This window comes from Ptychodera flava, chromosome 21, assembly GCF_041260155.1.
Source record: "Ptychodera flava strain L36383 chromosome 21, AS_Pfla_20210202, whole genome shotgun sequence".
Lineage (NCBI taxonomy): Eukaryota > Metazoa > Hemichordata > Enteropneusta > Ptychoderidae > Ptychodera > Ptychodera flava.
The window spans coordinates 1,361,235-1,385,349 of NC_091948.1; the positions used below are offsets into that span (position 1 = coordinate 1,361,235).

General features: G+C 36.6%; 1 protein-coding gene across 3 annotated transcripts in view; it reads right to left on the reverse strand.

The window, feature by feature from the left end:
• The window catches only part of LOC139121063 (semaphorin-3D-like), a 138,179-nt gene that overhangs the window by 91,097 nt on the left and 22,967 nt on the right, over nt 1-24,115 (reverse strand). For all 3 annotated transcript variants that reach the window (XR_011549216.1, XM_070685683.1, XM_070685682.1), the window contains 3 exons: nt 20,802-20,873; nt 19,673-19,804; nt 4,761-4,959 (listed from right to left, as the gene is read on the reverse strand). The gene's annotated coding sequence lies outside the window, so the exon portion shown is untranslated. The remainder of the gene's footprint in view (nt 1-4,760; nt 4,960-19,672; nt 19,805-20,801; nt 20,874-24,115) is intronic.

A 24,115-nucleotide genomic window follows, 5' to 3' on the forward strand; every position in this document is an offset into this window, starting at 1 on the left:
ACACCATCGATCTCTTTACATTGTCTAATTCTACACGCTAATATTTCTACACATAAAATGAACAACTGGGCACTCAGTGGACATCCTTGTCGCACTCCCCTTTTTAAATTTACAAATTCTGTCATCCAACCATTATTATTTACGCTACTATAAATGTCACTGTACATTACATTAAACCACTTGATAACTTTTTCGCCAAAATTGAAAACATTTAACACTTCTTCTATATATTTCCAGTTAACAGAATCAAAAGCTTTTTCAAAGTCAATAAAAAGGACTGCACCTGGTATTTTGTATCTGTAAGTGTAATCAAACATATCTTGTATCAATCTCAAAACTTCTCCAGCTTGTCTACCTTTAATGTAGCCAACTTGATCACAGCTGATCACTGTTGGTAGCACTGTTTTTAATCTATTTGCCAAAACTTGTGCCAATATTTTATAATCGGTGCACAGAAGACTAATGGGTCTCCAATTTTTTAAAAGCTCAGGCTTGCTTTTCTTGTGTAATAATGTGATAATGCCTCTTTTCTGTGAAACTGAAAGCATACCCTCTCTAAAACACTCATTATAACATTGAAGCAATAATGGACTTATAAGAGGCCAGCATTTGTTATAAAATTCTATTGTCAATCCATCGTATCCGGGTGATTTATTTTTCTTCATATTCTTTAAAGCATCAAAACACTCTCCATTTGTTACTGGTCTATCACAGAACTTTTTCTGGTTTTCGTCTAACGTAGGAACGACTGTGTCTTGTAAAAAGTCCCTAAGAGTATGTCGCGTTTTTTTTCTCCGTACAATTCTGCATAAAAACTTTTAATTTCTTCTTGAATTTCCCGCTGACTGGTAATATAATTTCCATTTGCTTTTTGTAATTTTCTAATAGTTTTATTTCTTCCATTCCTTTTTTCCAAACTTAAAAAATACTTTGTGTTTTTTTCTCCATGCTCAATCCATCTTGCTCTCGAGCGGATTTGTTTACCCTTCACATCGGCGATGTGTATCTCCTCAAATTTTTGTTTTAAGGTATTTAACTTATCATATAAAGCTTTAGATGATGAACTACATACAATTTTTTCCGTTTCTACCAGCTCATCATATATTTCGTTTAGGGTATTTCTGTTTCTTTTCGCTTGTTCAATGCTGTACTTTATGGTCATCTGTTTAATATCAAGTTTCTATAGATCCCATTTATTCTCTCTGATTCACACTTATACTTATCTTTCAAATTATCGATCAAAATAGCCAGCTTGCTTAAATACAGGCTATCCTCTAATAGACTATTGTAACCCCTTCCCCAGATCGAGGAATTCAAATTTAATTTCATGGCAACTGCGTGATGGTCAGACCTAATTGACGGAACAATTTCGACATCCTGTACATTTTGTATAATCGACTTACTTATAAGGTGATAATCTAATCTACATTGTACAAATGGTGTTGCTCGACGCCATGTAAAACCTTTTTCGTGTGGATGCAAACTCCTCCAAACATCAATCAAATTAATTCGAGATATAAATTGGTTGACATATTTTCTTACGTTACAATTTTCCTCATTTCCAACAACCCCTTCCCTCCCCTTATCTTTATCGAGCTTTAAGTCTAAGGGGATATTGAAATCTCCTGAAATAATAATATCTTCACCAACATACATCATTTACTGACTTAAAAAAGATCTGTTTTGCTGTTGGTGTATTTGGTGCATAAATATTAATCAGCCAAAATTTCTCTTCTTCTATATTTACCATGGCGGCTGCAATGCGCCCATTGCCATCTATGTACGTATCATTTATCGCTATATCAAACTTTTTTCCAAATAATATGGCTACACCACAGCTATGATTCGTCCCATGACTCCAAACAATTTTCCCACCCCATTCTTTTTCCCATTGCTTTTCATCTGATTTTAAGCTATAGGTTTCTTGTAAAAGTATAATATCGAAAGCATTTCTTTTACACCAGTTAAATACCAATTTTCGTTTGAGTTGGCCACGAAGACCTCTTACATTTAGTGTTATAATTGATAGCGCAGACATATAGTTGTAACAAAAAAAATTGAAATAATTTCTTATTTTCTCTATACATTTATATCTAGAAGGACTTATTTGCTGAACTATGTACAGTCAATGGTGGTGATACCACTTCACATCGTCTCTTTTCTCGGCCATGTTCCATAGGCGATGGCGGTGACCTCAACTTTGCGGTCTTGTCCTTCTGTCTTAGTATGCCACTAACGCTAAAGTATTTTCTCAGTCCCTTCTTTTTTCCTTCCGTTTCTTTCTCTACATCTTGCTGCTTTATGTCTCTTACCTCTTTACATTGAGTGTTCGTATTTGTTTCTTGTGATACCGATTCCGTTGTCTGTTGCGAGTCTCGAACCGAGTGCACTTCAGCTTGCATCGTGATAACCCTCTGCGGTGATGGAGACATACTTCTATTCATGGCCTTCTCGATCATGTCTTGCGCTTCTCTTGCTTTCATTGAAAAAGATTCAACGAAGCGGTCGACTAACTCAATGTCAACTTGAGGGCAAACTCTGGCTATATGGCCGCTTTGGTTACACTTGTAGCAAAGCTTCTGCTTCTTGCACTCTTGACTTCGTGACCGTGACCGACTTCCTTACAGATGAAACACGTCAGCGGTGGCTTTTTCGGACAATCTACTGGTTTGTGACCGCATTCTCGGCATATAGAGCACTCTCTGTCTTGTCCCGAGTAGAAAATTCTGAAATTATAGATTCGTTGCTGTCCATTTTCAATGTACTTTAGTTGAGCAAAGTTCGGGATAGGTACTTTGACACTGGCCACAAGACAATATCTGTTTCCTTGAAATATGACCCGCCGTCTTCAGGGTCGGTGACCGTACACTTGACGACTGGCTGCACTCTGTCACAATAAGCATCTAAGAAATTTGCCACGACTTGATCAGGAATATTTAATGGAAGATCATGCATTGATATTCTTTGCCATTGTCCTCAGGTAGTACAGAGTTCAATGCCATATGTGTACCTGCGATGTCGATGCCTGACACTAGCAGTTTTCTTTTACAAGCAGCATTCTTTGCATATATTAACCATTGTCTACCTTTTGGAAGGAATTGGACTCCAACGATACCATTTTTTCCAACCACCTGTTTCGCGCTTCTTATTACGTCCAAATCTCTCAAACCTTGAAAATTTTGACCAAAGGCTTTGAAATTTACCCTTAGATCTTCATCTTTTTCTTCTAATTCTGCACTTTTTACTTGACCTGATCCATCTTCTTCACTCATCCTTCTAGAGGTCTTGTCCTCGCTCTCGTTCTTGGCGCTTTCTCGTCCGTCCTTCGACTGATTCTTCGATCTACGTTGCTTTCGGTTCGGCATTTCCACTACTCAATCACCAACTCCAAAAATTGGCAAAAACGACACCTTTACAGCTGAAAACTTGTAAAGGTAGTGCTCCCTTGATCGAGGTGTTACTGGAACACCACACAATGACGACAAAGGAGTAAAAAAACTCTTTGGCAAGAGAAAAGAAGAAAATTGCGAGAACGAAATGACTGTGCTGTGTCCTCAACAATGTCATGCGCAGAACCCCCAGAAATTGCCCTTTTTACTCCCTTTTAAATATAGGGAATTCAATGCATCTTATGACCTGGGAACCAGAACGACTCCAATAACCGGTATAGCATTAGTCTTGTATTGACATCAACCAAACTGAGTTTTATATTACATGTAAGTTGTTGAACCTAGCAAGTTATTTTTAGAGAGCTCCAACTTGAGCAATTAGGAACAATTCAATCATCATTTTGCATGGAGGATGCATCACATTGTACACCAAAATCTTACTGAGCAAGCATTTGGCCCTATCTCCCCAGCTAAGCAAGTTTTCTATAGCATGTGTAAGCATCCTAGAGTGGTTGCCAGCCACATAACACAAAATACCGTCAAGGACAGTGTGCTCATATTTGGTTTGAATTGGTCCATCGAGATATTTAAATCAGAAAAACAAGAATGACAAAAGTAAATAAGGTCTGAAACTTTAGGTACTGGAGGTCAACTTTAGCAACATGCATAGCAGAGGAATGTTTCAACACAGTCCCTCTTAGTTTGAGCAGGTCTGCCAATATGTAACAGTTCATGAACAATGACAGGAAATGACTCATAAGCTGTTTCAGTTACTGCCACCACTCCTACACATAATAGGTACACTGCATACAAATAGGTTAGAGATCATAGAAGCTCTGACTCAGATGTGTAGGCTGTTTCAGTTACTACCACCACTCCTGCACATTTGCAGGATTTCCCCTTTTCTTTACCTCATTTGCATATTTTTGACACTGACATGTTCATTTGAACGATGTCACATCTCCACCCCTGGGTCTAACTGTACACCAGGTGTGGCAGTTTGGGAGCTTTTGCGTCGGACGGACATACATCCACACATACATACAGACATACAAACGCCACCAGCTCACCATATAAGCTCTTTTTGATATTTATATATACACACCAAATATGAGCTAAAAATGATGCCAAAGAGCATGAGTCTCTATCCGTACACAGGAAAGCCTTACGTTAGAGAAATAAAATAGCATCAATAGAAAGTATACAAAATATGTACTTTTTGAGGGACTCCTTTGAGGCCCCCTATCACTGCTTATTTGATCGGAGTTAATGTGTGCATTCTGAGTTTCATGAAAGTGAAAACTCATTCAGAGCCCTGACTAAGTTAGTGATGTGGTACTTTCAGTTACTCCTCTGAGTTTTTGCCCTTACCATTGAGCCACTTGGAGTCATCCTCAGTTTGGAGTTCTGTAGAGTGCACTGATGTTTGACTTCTGGCAATGGCAGGTTTGCTAGTATCTTGTACTAACCCAGTGTAGAGCTTGTCGTCTATTCCAAATATGGCTGTGACACTCTCTTCTTGTTTTCGTGGACATTTGTAACTCCCCGAAAAATCATCTGATATTTGAAGCTTGGACAAGAAAACAGATCAAGAATGAAATCATTGGATACTATGCTATGACACAGAAAACAATTAAAATCGTTCTTGGATTTTGTTCTTGTTGTTCTTTAAAGTTTGACTGCAAGTTTGTAGTCAATATTTTATATGCAGTGAGGTAATTTCACACATCTCACCCCTAAGAGAGACAGCACCAATGCTTTCAGCCTCAATCATTTCAGATTCCACCAGAATACATACCTGTACATGTAAGCAACTTCTAAAATCTCAAATTTATAGCACCTTATGAAATGAAATGTTCATCACAACTGTCAACTCTATGATTTTAGTACTGGTAATACTGGTAGTGTCAGCCCACTAAAATCTCAAATTTATAGCACCTTATGAAATGAAATGTTCATCACAACTGTCAACTCTATGATTTTAGTACTGGTAATACTGGTAGTGTCAGCCCACTGTCTCCCCTTGGGGAATCAGACTTGATAATCCTCCAGTGGATTCAGATCAAGCGAGGAAGCAAGAAAGAAGGCACATTTTACTATGCATATCTGACACAGTGGGCAGTCCATCACGTCTCAAGCAACAAAGCGTATACGTAGAGAAAGGCAGACAGAAAAATAACTTGTAGACAACAAAACTTATTTGGTTTTTATCACATTAGTATATTTTCCCTGAATACATCCCTGTTCTAGGATGAAGACTATCAAGTTTAACCCTTAAAGTGTCATAGACTTTCTATGCAATGCAACTGCCAGGCCAGGGACTTTTTGAACTCAACTTCTCAAATGTTACGTTATTTCAGATTGGTGCAGTTCATTTTCTGTGATGAGAAATAAATTCTGACAACCCAGTATTATTTCCAAAGCTCAGGATATGAAGATGTTCGTTATGACAATGACAAGTTCCAATTTGCACATTAAGGTGAAAAATTGGGCTAAAATGCTTGTTTTTTGTTCAAAATTCAATGAAAATGATAAAAAGATTCTAAAAATGTACAAAATTCATCAACTGCCTTCAAACTTACATAAATTTTTCCTATTATCAAAAGACACAAATTCAGGTACATGATTCAAGTATCATGTAACATCATATGTGAATAATAAACAAAAAACAAACAAACAATAAGTGTCTTTTTTAAAATAATACAAATACTTCCTGTGCAAATGCATCTCTACACAAATACAAATAATATTTTACACGCAGTACACTTAATGTAGATTGACAACTACTGTGTATGGAGCAACGGTATATGGTTGCATTGCCTAAGCATTGTCTTTTACTTGTCTATACTATTCAGTATACATATCCACTTTGTCATCAGTTTACTATCTATCATACGATTCTTTGTTGTTGTTATTTAAAATCTGTCTTCAAAGTTAGAAGAAATCAATGGTATTGTTTGCCTGTAAACACAAACAATTAATGTGCATAAACAGAGACAACAAGGTTACATACTGTACATGGAGGGGTAACTATTGTGCAACACATGCAAACTACTATATGGCGTATTCAACTGCCTCTGTATAGCTGAACTGTAAGTATGTTTAGAATGAACAGTTGAAGACAAAAACACATCTCACTAACCTTTCTATCCATTAATTTTGGTGTTTGAACATTAGTTTGATTCACATACACGTACATAACTCTCCATGGTTTATCAAGTCATGGACTTGTACTACCGTATACTTGTCAATCTGTTCGCAAAGTTTAATCAAATATTTTGACAAGCAAGCCACAAAATCCGCCATGAAAAGAAAAGAAACTACTAAGTATCAGGAAAAAGGTTTCATGTCCGGTTTATTTCAGTTAAAAAGTGCGTAACACGTAGTAAATGTGTCACAAGGTCAACAGTTCGGAACAACTACAGTACATTTGTATAAACAAGCGGCCGATATAGCTCCGCTGTATTTTTGTAGAGAATGACTATTTTTGACACATGTTGATAAAGAAGGTGGAAATCTTTGATAGCTCAATGCAGTGGCCAGAAAAAAGTGGCTAAAACAAGCTGCAAAAATACACAATTGAAGATTTCATCATACTTTGAGTATATCACATCGGATCATCCCTAAGAACATGTCAACCAAAGCTATCTGATGAGTAGTTTTTTGAGAATAAAATTTTCTGACCAAAAATGGCAACAATTGCCCCCAAAATAACAATTGCACTTTTTGAGAAACATATTTTTTGACCAAAAATGGGAAAATCCCCCCCAAAATTCAAAATACCAGATTTCATCATTATTTCAATAAATATCATTGAGTTCATCTATAGAAACCTGTATACCAAATTTCAAAGCTATCAGATGAGTAGTTTTGGAAATACACATTTTTTGACCAAAAATGGCAAAAAATGCCCCAAAAATACAAAATTACAGATTTCATCAGAAATTCAATATATATTACTAAGCTCATCTGTAGAAAGTTGTATACCAAATTTCAAAGCTATCGTATTTTTGAGAAATATATTTTTTGACCAAAATGGCAAAAAATGCCCCAAAAATACAAAATTACAGATTTCATCAGAAATTCAATATATATTACTAAGCTTATCTGTAGAAAGTTGTATACCAAATTTCAAAGCTATCGTATTTTTGAGAAATATATTTTTTAACCAAAAATGGCAAAAATTGCCCCAAAATTACAAAATTGCAGATTTCATCATAATTTCAATAAAAATCATTAAGGTGATCTGTAGGAACCTGTATACCAAATTGCAAAGCTATCAGATGAGTAGTTGTGGAAATACACATTTTTGACCAAAAATGGAAAAAATTGCCCCAAAAATACAAAATTGCAGATTACCTCATAATTTTAATAAACATCATTTAGTTCATCTGTAGGAACCTGTATACCAAATTTCAAAGCTATCAGATGAGTAGTTTTGGAAATACACATTTTTTGACCAAAAATGGCAAAAATTGCCCCAAAAATACAAAATTACAGATTTCATCAGAAAATCAATACATATTACTTAGTTCATCTATAGAAACCTGTATACCAAATTTCAAAGCTATCAGATGAGTAGTTTTAGAAATACACATTTTTTGACCAAAAATGGCAAAAATTGCCTTAAAAATGCAAATTTGCATATTTCTGCACAATTTGAACAAATCTGAAATAGATCATCACTAGGGACATATGTACCAAATATCAAAACTATCTAACCGGTAGTTTTGAAGAAGAAAATTTATAAGGATTGTTTGACCAAAAGTAACAAAAAATGCCTTAAAAATACAAATATGCAAATTTCACCATTATTTGAACAAATCTGACTGAAGTCACCCTAAGTAAACTGCAAATCACATTTCAAAGCAATCGGACAAGCGGTTTCAGAGAAGATTTTTTTGCCAAAAGCACCAAAAAATGCCCCAAAAATACAAATATGCAAATTTCACCACGATTTAAACAAACTTAAGTGAGGTCACCCCAAGTGAACTGTATATAAAATTTCAAAGCAATTGGACTTGCAGTTTCAGAGGAGAAGGCAATTGTTGACGGACGACGGACTACAATCAGCCTATTTGATAAACTCCACGTTGCTGACAGCGGAGCTAACAAACCGGGTCATCGTTAAAGGCAGTCTCGCTCCAGGCTGGAGAAGCTAGGTCACAATATCAACAGTTTAAATAATGTTATTGGTAGTCAATCGCTCGAAAATCGACAAAATACACTTCAGTTTAACCAAATCCTTAAAAATTTCTCAATCTTGCATGTTTTGGGCTCTGAAAATATCAATCTCAGGCTTGATGTCAAGAGTTCGGCATCACACATTGCCTCGGCCATTTTGGTCGCCGATACATTCAAAGTTCACTATTGGGATCGATTTGGTCAACAATTCGCGTCATTTTTCCATAAAATTTTCTCCAAAAACTCTAAATCTTCCACTTTTATCACCCAAAGGGCAGTAGCTTGACATAACATAATCGTCTACCGTGTCTACGGCTTGGTAAAGCTTTCAAAGCGTGTTTCGTTCAGTGCACTATGGCTGTATCCGCATATTGGCGAAGCTGCAGACCTGACTGAATATTCATGAAAACCGCTGACCTCTTTACAGAAAGTTTGCATAAATTACTAGAAATTTTGATTATTAGGCTGCATGATGTCATTATTTCAGTCCTTATATTGTACTAAACTGGGTTCAAAGGATCAGAAATAGCCTTCTTCTAGCTGAGTTTGGCAATGCATACAGTTAAGTTAGGCATAACGCATTGGACACAAACAGTGTCGGTTTATATACCGACATGGCGCTGAGAGCGAGAATGCCATGTCGGTTTATAAACTGACAAGGCACTTTATGGGTTAAAAGCAATCCAACGAGGAATTTTTGGAGAAGATGATTTTTTGACCACAATGGGCGAAAATTGCCCCAAAATAGAAATATGAAAATTTCACCACCCAATTTGAACAAATCTGACAGAGGCAAACACTAAGGATCATGCATACCAACTTTCAAGGCAATGGGATGAATGCTTTTAGAGAATAAGATTATTTGACCAAAAGTGGGAAAATTTGCCCCAAAAGCACACCTATCAAGATTTCACCACAATTTGAACAAATGTAACTAAAGTTATCATAAAGAACCATCACACCAACTTTCAATCAAATCTTGCCTGTGATTATACAGTTTTAACAATTAGCAGAATTTTCCCTTTTTTTTTTTACCTCATTTGCATATTTTTGACACTGACACAAGAGCTGGAGTGTTTGCAAACATTTTGACCTTTCAATTTTGGGCAGCAGTCCATTTTAATGACCAGTTTCCAATTTTAGTGATCAACAGTACAAATTTGGTAGTCCAAATATGAAAAAATACCGCAATTATACGGTGTCGCTCACATTTGATCAGAATTGGTACATACCAGTATGGGTACCAAAGATCAACAATAAATGTTGTTTCTATCTGTTCAGTGCAGGAAAATTCTATGTTGATTCTATGGCAATGATTTCTGCACAGTAGAACCAGAAAAACAACAAGAAATATTTAAACCAGAAAAACAAGAATGACAAAAGTAAATAAGGTCTGAAACTTTAGGTACTGGAGGTCAACTTTAGCAACATGCATAGCAGAAACAGCAGGTCTGTTCATATGTAAAAGTTCATAATCAATGACAGGAAATGACTCAAGGTCAGTGGAGTAGCCTGTTTCAGTCACTTGCATGCCACCACTCCTGCACATTTGCAGGATTTCCCTTTTTCTTACCTCATTTGCACATTTTTGACACTGACGTGTTCATTTGAAACGTCACATCTCAACCCCTGCATCTACCTGTACACACAATACTGAGATTGTAGCTTTGGCGGTATGGGAGCTTTTGCATGTGACAAACATACATCTGCACATACATACCCACATACATACATACAGACATACAGACGCCACCGACTCACCATATTAGCTCTTTTGGTATTTATATACATACCAAATATGAGCTAAAAATCATTAAAGATGCTAAAATGATGTGACATTGACATTTGTTTACTGGAATGGCAGGCAAAACTAAATTTTGTCCTTGTACTTTTCTTTCTGTATCATTCTGTTGTTAACCTTTTGTGGCCCCTGCTCCTTATAATAGAAAATACCGCAATTATATATGGTGTCGCTCACATTTGATCAGAACTGGTACATACCAAAGATCAACAATAAATGTTGTTTCTATCTGTTCAGTGCAGGAAATTTTACGTTGATGTTATGACAAGGATTTCTGCACAGTACAACCAGAAAAACAACAAGAAATATTTAAACCAGAAAACAAGAATGACAAAAGTAAATAAGGTCTGAAACTTTAGGTACTGGAGGTCAACTTTAGCAACATGCATAGCAGAGAATGTTTCAACCATGGATGTACAAAATAGAGCCATGGTTTGAGCAGGTCGGTTAATATGTCAGAGTTCATCAACAATGACAGGAAATGACTAATAAGCTGTTTCAGTTACTGCCACCACTCCCATACACAATAGGTACCCTGAATACAAATAGGTTAAATGTCAAACACCTCTTACTTAGATGTGTGGGCTGTTTCAGTTACTGCCACCACTCCTGCACATTTGCAGGATTTCCCCTTTTCTTACCTCATTTGCATATTTTTGACACTGACATGTTCATTTGAACAACGTCACATCTCAACCCCTGCATCTACCTGTACACCTAATACTGAGATGGTAGCTTTGGCGGTATGGAAGCCTTTGCGTGTGACGGACATACATCTGCACATACATACCCACATACATACATACAGACATACAGACGCCATCGACTCACCATATAAGCTCTTTTTGGTATTTATATCAATACCAAATATGAGCGAAATAGTCCACAATGACCTGCCGTGGCATTTTTATCCCTTGCTAATTTTGTCCCCCCGCGGATGCGCTGACTATCCAACAGGGCATCACTGGGATCAGATCGGCGCCTATAGCTGCGGATTTCGGTTCTGTTGCCGATGTCGACCCTCAACTCAAATTCAAGTTCACGTTAAAATTTCTTTCATATAATCTATCCGGTGATCACTGTTAAATGTCTAAATTAGTTGAAAATGTATTAAAATGTATAAGTTTGGGGAAGTGCATCAATCTGTGTAATTTACTTGGAACATAGAATTGCTATCCTGATTTCGGTTCTGTTGCCAAACCAAACCGGTTACCAATGTAGGCTCCACACATCGCCTATACTATTTTTTCGAATTTCGTTCTCTGTGTTAATGTTTGATTTTGTGTGTTTGGCTATTGGTGTAGATAGAAGCCATGGCGAGAGTTAGCCGTATTAAATCTGGCTGTCGAATGACAGTGTGATCCTTTGACGCAACGTTTCGAAACCAGTGTGTGGTCTCTTCCTCAGTCGCCTCGGATGCGTATATGATCTTGCCAGTTTGCGCCCCATTATCGACCAATACTGTTTCATCTGCAGGAATTTTGGTACAAGTATACGATTTGCCAGGCTATGATCAGAATGCTTCTCAACAAAAATCGAAACGGCTGACATATGATAGAAGGAAGTGGCTTCAGATGCGGGGCTAGATGTCTGGGGACTTTTATGAATAGAAACCATGTTCAATAGTCTGCACGTGTGTGGGGACGAAATCAGCAAGAAATAAGAAATGGCATGGTACAGCCATATTGCTTTGCTGCATGCTGCAAGCTGATCCACGATGTGTGTTACCATTTCATGCACGGGTTTACTGTTTGTAGCTAACAGTTTTTCACCTTGGATCATAAATTCTTACTGTTGACTACCATGAATTTCACTGCCATATCATTATTTTACTCGGCACAGACCTTGGATTAGAAGAAAGGTTGGTTATTTTTATGTGCAGAAAATGCATGTATTGTATTGTATAGGCCATTGGTTAACTGCATGATGCCAATGCGGTTAATACATGAATGACTTTGTGTTTTGAATTGTCTCCGTCTTTCAAGAATTGTTTCAAAGTTTCATTTCACCTCAAGAGTCATTTGATCAGACAGGGATTGTTTGAGCAGTTGAAATTTTAACAGCGATTAAAAAACAACACGTCAGTTAGATTAGGAAGTCATTGCTAGATCGCTGTGTTTTATCTTTGACGGAACGGTTGCTATTTACATGTTTTTTCAACTTTGTGTATTCTCGAGAATACTTAGTCAGATGTTGCTCATATAAGTAAGCTTTAGTACATTCTGCCAAAAAATTGTGTGAACGTCTAGAGTAATGCTGAATTGACATGAATAAATTAGCATAAATTAGCAGTGTTAATAGAAACACAGAATGGCTCGATTAAAAGACCCCCCCCCGGTAGTAACTGGTCATGATGACACACAATGACACTGTACTGTGTTATCTTTTGAAATACATTGCTGCATAAAATGGCGCCGTACAATGGCGACACGCTGTCGAGGTATCTCCTGTTGTGTTTGCTATGTATGATGTTATTTACGTTGCTGTCTTGGAGTGTTGTGTGCATCCGTCTTCAAAATGATCGTAACAGTCTATTGCAAATCAAAGTAACTGTTGACAATGGCAAGTGGCTCTCTCTTTTTGATTTTCAACAAGTTGACACAAAGCTTGGTATGACAACTTCTCCAAAGCGTGTAACAAAGCCCACTCGTCAAGCTAACAAAAGGCAAGTACGTAAACGAGGGAGACGTGGTGGTATGCTGTCAAAATTTCGGCACCGTTACCGTCGGCCACCCTTGCCAGCTATGCTGCTCGCGAATGTTTGCTCTCTCCGAAACAAAATCGAGGAGTTTTCTGTCATCTTGAAAGAAAGAGAGACTATAAGGACTGTTCTGTCATCTGCTTCGCCGAATCCTGGCTGGACCCGAACGTTCCTGAATCAGTCATTCAACCTACTGGTTACTCACTTTTCGTTCTGATCGCTGTCCCTTACTCTCAGGCAAAGGAAAGGGCGGTGGTGTTTAATTTGGTTCTATGTAAATGATAGCTGGTGTACTGAAGTCAAAATACTATCTTGTTCTCCTGAACTTGAAACACTGACAATCAAATGTCGTCCATTCTACCTACCCCTTAGTGAATTTTCCTCTGTTATTTTAACTGCCGTCTATATACCACCACAAGCAAATAGCAATGCTGCGATAGGCCAGCTTACAGACCAGATTACAAGTTTTGAAAACTCTAATCAAGACTCTGTCGTCATCGTAGCCGGCAATTTCAATAAAGCCGACTTGAAAAAGGGACTTCCAAAATTCAAGCCACAAATATTAGGTGCAACACGAGGCAACAACACACTGGATCAGTGCTACACTACGATCAGCAATTCCTACCATGCAGTACCCCGGGCACCCCTCGGTAACTCCGATCATGCTATGATTTTTCTCATTCCATCTTACAAGCAACAACTCAAATGCGGAAAACCCAAGATAATTACTTCAAAGAAATGGTCCAGCGATGCCATCGATTCTCTACGAGCATGTTTCGAGTGTACGGACTGGCAACTCCACTTACAGACAATCAATGTTCAACAAATCTGAAATTTTGGCAAACCATAAGTCATTCATGGATAATTTTAATATTACAACAAAGGATGACCATAATAAGTTGCCTAGCTTATACTGGATACCAAAGCTCCACAAAACACCTTACAAAGCTAGGTTTATCGCAGGATCTTCAAAATGTTCAACAACAGAGTTATCGAAGATACTGACTTCTGTTCTTTGTACTGTTAAACGGGGACTTCAATCATACTGTGATGTTGTCTTTTCTCGGAGTGGTATAAATCAAATGTGGATATTAAAAAATTCGAAGGAACTCTTGGAAAATTTGAAATCAAGATCTGTTTCAAAAATAACATCTATTAAAACTTTCGATTTTTCCACATTGTATACCACAATACCACATGATAAATTGAAAGAACGCTTGAAAAACATTATCAACCAAGCATTTTTCTACAAAAACGGTTCACGCCGTTACAAATATGTGGTATTAGGGTATAATTCTACATATTTTGTTAAAAATACAACTAATGCTAAAGTGTTTTATACCGAGAAAGACATTATCAGTATGCTTGATTTCCTCATTGACAACATATTTGTTGAATTTGGAGGACACATTTTCCAACAGTGTATAGGATTCCCATGGGCACTAACTGTGCTCCCTTACTTGCCGACTTATTTCTGTTCTCATACGAGGCAGAATTTACCCAGAACCTTATCAAGCAGAAAAAGGTCTCTGTAGCTCGTACTTTCAACTTAACATTTAGATACATAGACGATGTTATTTCATTGAATAACTCTGAATTCAGTAAATATCTCGCTATGATTTATCCTCCAGAATTGGAGATTAAAGAAACTACAGAAACGGCCTCTTCTGCTTCATATCTGGACATTTTACTTGAATTTGACTCTAATGGTCACCTTTCTACTAGGCTATATGACAAGAGAGATGATTTCAACTTTAGTATAATTAATTTTCCACACCTCATCAGTAATATTCCACTCTCACCTGCTTATGGGTATACATTTCCCAGCTTATACGATATGCAAGAGCATGCAGTTCATATGGTGATTTTGTAGAGAGACATGGCCGTCTCTCTTTCAAACTGTTAAATCAAGGTTACACCAGAGCAAGACTTGTCTCTACATTCAAACGCTTTTTTGGCAGGTATCGCAAGCTGGTAGATAAATACAATATCTCTCTTCGACAAATGATCACTGATGGCATCGGTGACATTTGGCCTTAGTTAGTGACCACTACCTATCTGACTTACAGATTGATATATGGCGGGTGCCACATGTGGGGCAGGATGCGCTTACTATTTTCGAAACACCTGACATCACCTCTTGGTCTTTTGGCCAGAGGTCCATATATCTTTCTTTCATGAATTTGACTTTGTTTGTACCGTCTATTTACTGTCTGTTCTGTGCTGTTTTGTGTCTATGTTTACAACTATTGTCTTATAAATTTTGACCTAGTGTTATTGGATTATGGATTGGTATGATTGCGATTATTTTATTCAGAGACGCCACTAACGACATCCATGATTATACTGACACTGTTTGTGACTATATTACATTCTGGAAAGTTTGTGCATCCAGTCCAAAAAGATAAAAGTTTACCAGAATAAAAAACCATGGTTTAATAGTGATGTTGCAAAGAAACTCAGTAAGAAATGGCTTTCTGGTCAGGTGACACAGATATGTATAGGAAATTGAAATACGACCTGAGGAGGAGCATCAAATCGGCCAAAAGGAACTATCATAATAAACTGGAGGAAGATCTTACAGCAAATAACACAAGAAATATTTGGCAGGGCCTTCAAAAGATAAACAAATTACATGAAAATATCAAGATCTTCAGATGCTGATAATGTCGAGTTACCTGACAAACTCAATGTATTCTTCAGTCGCTTTGACAAAATTAACACCTATCCGGATCCACCTGTTACCACCGGTCCGCATACTCCACCTTTTGTTATTCATGAGTCTGACGTTCAAAGTCAGTTCAATCGCCTAAATTTCAAGAAAGCAGCAGGTCCTGACAAAATTTCACCACGTCTGTTGAATAACTGTGCTCAGCAGCTGTCCGGTGTCTTCACAGACATCTTCAATCTATCGCTCAAACAATGCAAAGTTCCTCATTGCTTCAAAAAATCAGTCATAGTACCAATACGGAAACAAGCGACCTAGCGGCCGATATACCTCCGCTGTGTTTATGTAGAGAATAACTATTTTTGACATGTGTTTATGAAGAAGGTGGAAATCTTTGATAGCTCAATGCAGTGGCCAGAAAAAAGTGGCTAAAATAGCTGCAAAAATACACAATTGAAGATTTAATCATAATTTGAATATATCACATCGGATCATCCCTAAGAACATGTCAAAAAAAGCTATCTGATGAGTAGATATTTGAGAATAAATTTTCTGACCAAAATGGCAACAATTGCCCCCAAAAATAAAATTGCAGATTTCATCATAATTTCAAAAGATTAAATTTAGTTCATCTATAAAAACCTGTATACCAAATTTCAAAGCTGTTAGACCAGTACCGGTACTTTTTGAGAACGGTACTTTTTGGACGGGATGCACAAAGTGAGAAACACATTTTTTGACCAAAATGGAAAAAATTGCCCCAAACATTCAAAATTGCAAATTTCATCATAATTTCAATAAATATCATTTAGTTCATCAATTGAAACCTTTATACCACATTGCAAAGCTATCAGATGAGTAGTTTTGGAAATACACATTTTTTGACCAAAAATGGCAAAAATTGCCCCAAAAGTACAAAATTACAGATTTCATCAGAAATTCAATATATATACTTAGTTCATCTATAGAAACCTATATACCAAATTTCAAAACTATCAAATTACTTCTTTTTTAGAAATACATTTTTTGACCAAAAATGACAAAAATTGCCTTTAAAATGCAAATTTGCATATCTCTGCACAATTTGAACAAATCTGAAATAGATCATCCCCAGGGACATATGTAACAAATATCAAGGCTATCTGACTGGTAGTTTTGAAGAAGATTTTTAAAGACTTTTTTCCAAAAATGACAAAAATTGCCTAAAAATACAAATATGCAAATTTCACCATGTTTTGAACAAATCTGACTGAAGTCACCCTAAGTAAACTGAAATTTAAATTTCAAAGCAATCGGACAAGCCTTTTCAGAGAAAAAGATTTTTTTACCAAAAACAGCAAAATTGCCCCAAAACACAAATATGCAAATTTCACCACGATTTGAACAAACTTAAGTGAAGCCACCCCAAGCGAACTGCATATAAATTTCAAAGCAATCGAACTTGTGGTTTCACAGGAGTAGGCATTTGTTGACGGACGACAACGACGACGGAAAAGCAACCTATTTGATAAGCTCTGCGTTGCTGACAGCGGAGCTAAAAAGCATCAATATCTTGTTAAATGACTACTGTTGTAATGGAAACACTTGAGCGTTTGATTCTGGCATTTTGAAGTCCTGTCCCAGTTCATTGTCTGACCCCTTTGAATTTGCTTATCGTCAAAACAGATCGATTGAGGATGCCGTCTCTCTAGGTATCCATTATGCACTTGAACACTTGGATAAACCAATAGATATGTTAGAATGTTGTTTGTAGATTTCAGCTTGGCCTTCAATACGATAATCACGCTAAAGCTTCTCGGCAAACTTAAACAGATCGGTTTTGTCAACTCTATTAGTTTATGGATTCTTGATTCTTTTGAACAGACCACATAAAATAGGTGATGCCATGTCTTCATCTCTTGTACTCAGTACAGGCACGCCTCAAGGATGCGTTCTGTCACCGGTCCTTTACTCCCTGTATACGTATGATTGCGTTTCTACTCATTATACCTCTTCATTTGAAATTTGCAGACAATACAACCATTGAAGGGCTCATAAATAACTCCAACAAAACTTCATATCGCAAACAAGTTGACAGTCTTGTCAGTTGGAGTTCAGAAAATAACCTTGAAGTTTAAAACCAAAGAAATGGTCATCGACTTTCGCAAAAACAAACCTGTCCCTGAACCTCTTGTTATTAATGGTACCTCCATAGAGATTGTTGATAATTTTAAGTTCCTCAGAACTACCATTTCAAATTACTTAAAATGGCACAGAAACACTGTTAATATCACCAAAAGAGCTCAGCAACGCCTCTATTTTTTGAGGCAGTTGAAGAAATTTGGAATCAGAAGAATATAATGATTCAATTTGACAGGGCTGCGATCAAAGTGTGTTAACTTTTTCAATCACTATTTGGTTTTAAGGCTCATTATCTCAGCAAGAGAGAGCACAATTAAACAAAATTGTTACTACTGCATCAAGGATTATTGGCACAGATTTACCCTCACTTGACAATATCTAGCAGCAGCATGTGGCTTAAAAGGGCCTCACACATCATCGATGACAGCACTCATCCAGCTCATGACTTATTTCAATTGCTCCCCTCTTGACAGTGCTATCAGTTCGTTAAAGTGAATACCGCACGTTTTAGCAATATTTTTTATCCACGTGCTGTTCAAATACTTTCAGATCAATTTTTAATTTGCAATTGTATTTTTTTATTACCTGTATCCATAAGATTTTATATTCTTTTTTACTCATGCCTCCTTCGTATTACTTTTTTGGTTTTATAGTCAGTTTTTAAGTGTTTTTGGTTACATGTAATATCTGATGCTGTGTGTTGTTTTATGTGACGACAGCAAGACAATTTCCTAATGTACATGAAAGCACATAATGGCAATAAAGTTATGTAATCTAAATTAATGTCCCTAAAAAATGTAATTTGTACCTCATTTGAACCTACTATGGGTCAGGATGTCCCTAGGGTATAAAAATACCGCAATTATTCGGTGTCGCTCACATTTGATCAGAATTGGTATATACCAGTATGGGTACCAAAGATCAACAATACATATTGTTTCTATCTGTTCAGTGCAGGAAAATTCTACGCTGATGTTATGACAATGATTTCTGCACAGTACAACCAGAAAAACAACAAGAAATATTTAAACCAGCAAAAAAAGAATGACAAAAGTAAATAAGGTCTGAAACTTTAGGTACTGGAGTTCAACTTTAGCAACATGCATAGCAGAAACAGTTGGCCCTCTTAGTTGGACCATAGACAGTCTTCCCCCTCTACTGTCTATGGTTTGATCTGGTCTGTTAATATGTAACAGTTCATAAACAATGACAGGAAATGACTCAAGCCTGTTTCAGACTCTGGCCATCACTCCTGCACATTTGCAGGATTTCGCTTTTTCTTACCTCATATGCACATTTTTGACACTGACAAGTTCATTTGAACAAATTCACATCTCACCCCTGCATCTACCTGTACACCAAATACTGAGATGGTAGCTTTGGCGGTATGGGAGCCTTTGTGTGTGACGGACATACATCCGCACATACCCACAAATATACAAACGCCACTTAGACTCATTATATAAGCTCTTTTTGGTATTTATATACAAAACCAAATATGAGCTAAAAATCAAAAGCTGGCTGAAACTCTGCAATGTACAAATATGAAAGCTATTCACCACATTACCGGTATATTGAAAATATATGGATACACAATCAGTGGGACAAACTTGAAGAATCCTAAGAGCTACATCCTATGCTAATAATAAAGTACACTTCTCTGAGAGTGCCTTAATTTGTGGCAAATTAATACGAATATACCCCTTAAGAGTGCTAAATCCCACAGCTTTAGCACAGGTCAGCATACTTCTGTTTTTCCTCATGTCATCATTAGAAAGCATGCATATACTCAATATATTACAACTTACTGATTGTTTTACAACATGATAACATCTAGGCCACTCAGCATTTGTACCACAAACCAACAACGTGTTGCTGCTTGTATCTGCTGCATCAATCATAATAACTTTGATAAAATTCCTACATGACGTCTCTGGGGTCTGTGAAAAAAATGAAATCAGAATCTTCAACATTCTTCCAGGAACAGTCCCTCTATCACCTGTCTATAACTACCCATTGTTTTAGGTGTGAATTACCCCTTGCACAAGGATAAATCTTGGTATGGATTTGTATCGGAATGTGTCACCCATTTTCTCTCATCACTGAAAGAGCACAACTTGCTTAACTTGGATAAGTTGGTGATTAACTTTTAAATGTGGTAAGTCGAAAATATTTTCTTCAAAATGGAGAAACCTCTGAAAACTGTTATTTCCTGTTTCATTTCACATCCTTTTTAGAGTGATTGCAATGCAGTAATTTTGTCACCCCATATATTTGTACATGTAAGTGCAGTATACACAAAACTTGAGTTGGAAATCTGTTGAAGAAGCATAGAATAGAAGCAAGGAGTTACAACTGACACCGCTGGTAGTGACTGTTTGCTTGCAATTGCCTTAAAGTCTGTAGGTTTTTTCAATGATTTGTAAATGAGCTTGATGTCATTATCAATCAAATCGGCATACTGTACTAATTAGGTCCTTTAGAATCACTTGAAACTTTATAGCATTGCAGAATTATAGTTTATAGTAAGATTTCCATCATCTTGAGATGGTTCACAAGCTACAGATTCTGCATATTTTTAGATTTGGCACAGAGAGTAACAAAAATCATGTGAGAGTCAGTTAAAATATCCAAGTCATTGCCAGTTCACAATTATACCCAATAGCCTTACGCATTGTCAGAAAGCTTACAATCAGCACTTCCTTTTTGACAAAGAATTATCTTCAGGAAAATAACTACATCACAAGATTTTGCTGTTTAAAGAGGTTATCAAAAACAAAGAGCCAAATCAATACATTGTCTGAAAATGATTGATTGACTGATTGATCCAACTACCCACCCACCCACCCACACACGCATCCATCCATAGAATGGGAGACATCCCAACAAAAACTTATCACGTCAAGAGGAAGGAAACAAAAAGATATGCATTATTACCGTGGAGTAGCTTCTACATGGAATGGCACCTGTCCCTGTATTATCTTTGACTTCAAATTCTACTTTCTGAACCTGCAACAAAGATACATACATACAATTAAATAATAAGTAGTTAACACTTTGAAATTAAATAATAAGTAGTTCACACTTTGAAAATGAAAGACTTGCACTTTTATTCAAACTTTCCTCAAGCAAACTTTCAGCCATTCTCTTTCAAAACCAAGAATTCAAATTTGGGGTCACTATGCAAAGTTTGGTACAAGAGAAACAAATTAACGAATATTTACAGATATTTGAAATTTAAAATGGCTGCATCCCTACGTTATCTCTATGGGGTAGATAAAATTTCCAATTTTAATAAAACTGAGCCGGTGATAACTTTATTTACTCTATAAGCTTCAAAATGAGCCCCCAAAAGTGCTTGGCCAAAAAACAATATTTTAAAAATTTGAGCGTCTGAGTATCTGTTCCCAAGGCATTATAACCTACCTGTATGTAACTGAATCAAGTATGGCAATTACTTTAACTCAACTACTGATATGCCAATCATGCCAATTTATAAAGTAAAAGAAAACACATCACTGTAAACAAAGGTGACTTGATGCAGTCTATGAATATTGTGTAGTTATGAACCCTCTGACTGCTAAAGTCAATTTTTGTAACCTTTATAAAAATAATACATATATTTTTTCAGTTCCAGACAATATCTGTTTCAGATTTAATGAAATGTTTGATCATAAATTGCAACCAATGAAAAGTTATGCCAATTTGATACAAAATTATCAAAACAATTGCAAAACAATCATAAAAATAGCGCCAATGGCACTTGATCACAACTGGCACATTGTGAAACTACTCTATCTCTGGGTACACCTGTACATGAAATACTGAATGGGTAGGTGCTGCGGGTTTGGAGTTTGTCAGTAAATGCACACAGAAAACAAAGTCCCGAAGTAGCGAATTCCAGCCATTTTCAAACCACACTGTTTGTCAGTGGGGTAAGCAATATTCGCAAAAATCACATTTCCAGGCTAATAGACTATGTTTTACGAAATCACACGTCCTTATTACAAAATAAAACGATCTTTGTCTTTAAATCAATGCGCCAGTAAACAGGTCCAGCAGCTAGTTATGTCATCAAGTCTGTAATGTTAAGGGTCATAACAAATGTGAGAAATCTAAACATTAAATATGTTGTTTTTTATCAATTTTATTACCAAAAGCGCATGAAAATCTCTGATACTTTGAATCAGCCCTCCTGCATATTTGTAACATTCATCAAAACCTCATTTCTGTTCCACAACTCATTAAATAGTCCACAATGCAGGATTGGTGTACATTCCAAAACTACATATATGAAAGACCCCTAAAATCAATTAGTTAAAGGGGGGTTAGAAATTTCCCAAAACTATCTAACCGCTGCTCTACGTTTTGGCTCCATTTTTCGAATCGGAACCTTGGAATTAGTCTGAATATCTCTACCAAATATCAATGCAGTCTGTTCAGCAGTTTTTGACTTTTTGTCGTTTACGGAAAATGGACACTGTCCACCATCGGTTGAAGCTAACCCAATATCACAACTTCCAGATGTGATAATGACCTATGGTCATTATGTTAAAAAATACCGCCAATGGCGCTTGGACATAATGACCGCCTAGTATTATCGGCATTTATTAACAACCACACTCACTGTGAATTAGACAGACCACGAAGTCAATGAGCAACATATAGCTGAAAGACTATTTTTCACATTGCGATTTTAAGCTCATTTTTATGAGAAAAGAGACATGTATATGTATATGGAGAAAAAGCAGAAGACATATTTGTAAATTGTTTGTTAAGTGACAATCATATATGCATCTCTTGAAATTTTGTGGTTATAAGGTATAACAGTAGTGTAAGAATAATGAGGTATGAATAAGTTAGTAAAGCTAAGTTGACAGTAATTAAGATTACAAAATTATACACTAAGCTGGGGAAATATGATTGAAATAAATGTTGAAAAGTAGCAAAGTCATGGTCATCTTTTGTCTTATACCTTGTGTAAGTTAATGAACTTTACATAAATCTTGCTATAGATTTGTTGCTAATGGGCAATAACTGTTTCAGATCATTTGAGAGCAATCTATCCATGACAGGTTTAAATTGTAATATACTTCTATTAAAGGAGAGAAACTTCTCAAATAATTTTTTCCCCTGTAATTTGCTGTGAGAACACATGGACAGATGCTCAGGACTCTATGCTGGTGCTACCTTGATAACTAACGTGCAACTTGTAACGTCATTGTCTAACCTGTTCACCCCAATTTCCTGTAGACAGGTCCACACTCTCCATTGAAACAATGGGTTTGGGCCATACCATTGTAGTGAAAGACTGTAACATGTGAGGTTGTGGATACTTAATCTCTGGAATGTCAAAGTCTGTATATTGACTCAAGGATGTTTACTTAACAAATGCCTAGGGACATCTCAAAAGTGAGAATCTAAACTATGAAATATGTTTTTTTTAATGCTTTTGATGCCTAAAAGACCATAGAAATCTCTTATACTTCGAATCAGCCATCCTGCATATTTCTAACATTCATCAAAACCTCATTTCTGTTCAACAACTCATAAAACAGTCCACAATGCAGGATTGGTGTACATTCCAAAACTACATATATGAAAGACCCTAAAATCAATTAGATAAAAGGGGGGTTAGAAATTTCCCAAAACTATCTAACCGGCGCTCCGTTTGGCTCCATTTTTCAGAATTGGAACCTTGGAACCAGTCTATGTATCGGTATCAAATATCAACGCAGTCTGTTCAGCAGTTTTTGACTTTTTGTCGTTTACGGAAATGGACGACATCAAACACCGGTTGAAACCACCTCTATATCACAACTTCCAGTTGTGATAAAAATTTGTGAATTGTTGCACAAAAATTTCAGTGGGAGAGTACTGCACTCCAAGGGTTAACAAAACCTTAGAAGACTGAATACACATGTGGCTTTGAACTAGACCCTACCCCCCCTGAACATCAGATGTTCCAGCCTTGGTATTACATATTAAGGCTAGATGGCAGGAAATGTATTTACAACCTTTGGGATATTTTAATTGAAGCTATGAGTGCTATCATTCTAATGTAAACAGCACTAAAGTTAGTTGCAGATAGTGAAATGCTTTCCACTGTGGGGGTGATTACAACATCTGGAATTATCCTTGGTCCAAATTTCTCATCAGTTCTTTAGTGTCTTACATAGAAAAGTTGCAAAAATTGGTCCACAATGAAAACATTTGCCTCAGCTTTGTTTTCTGGATCAAATTTTCCTAAA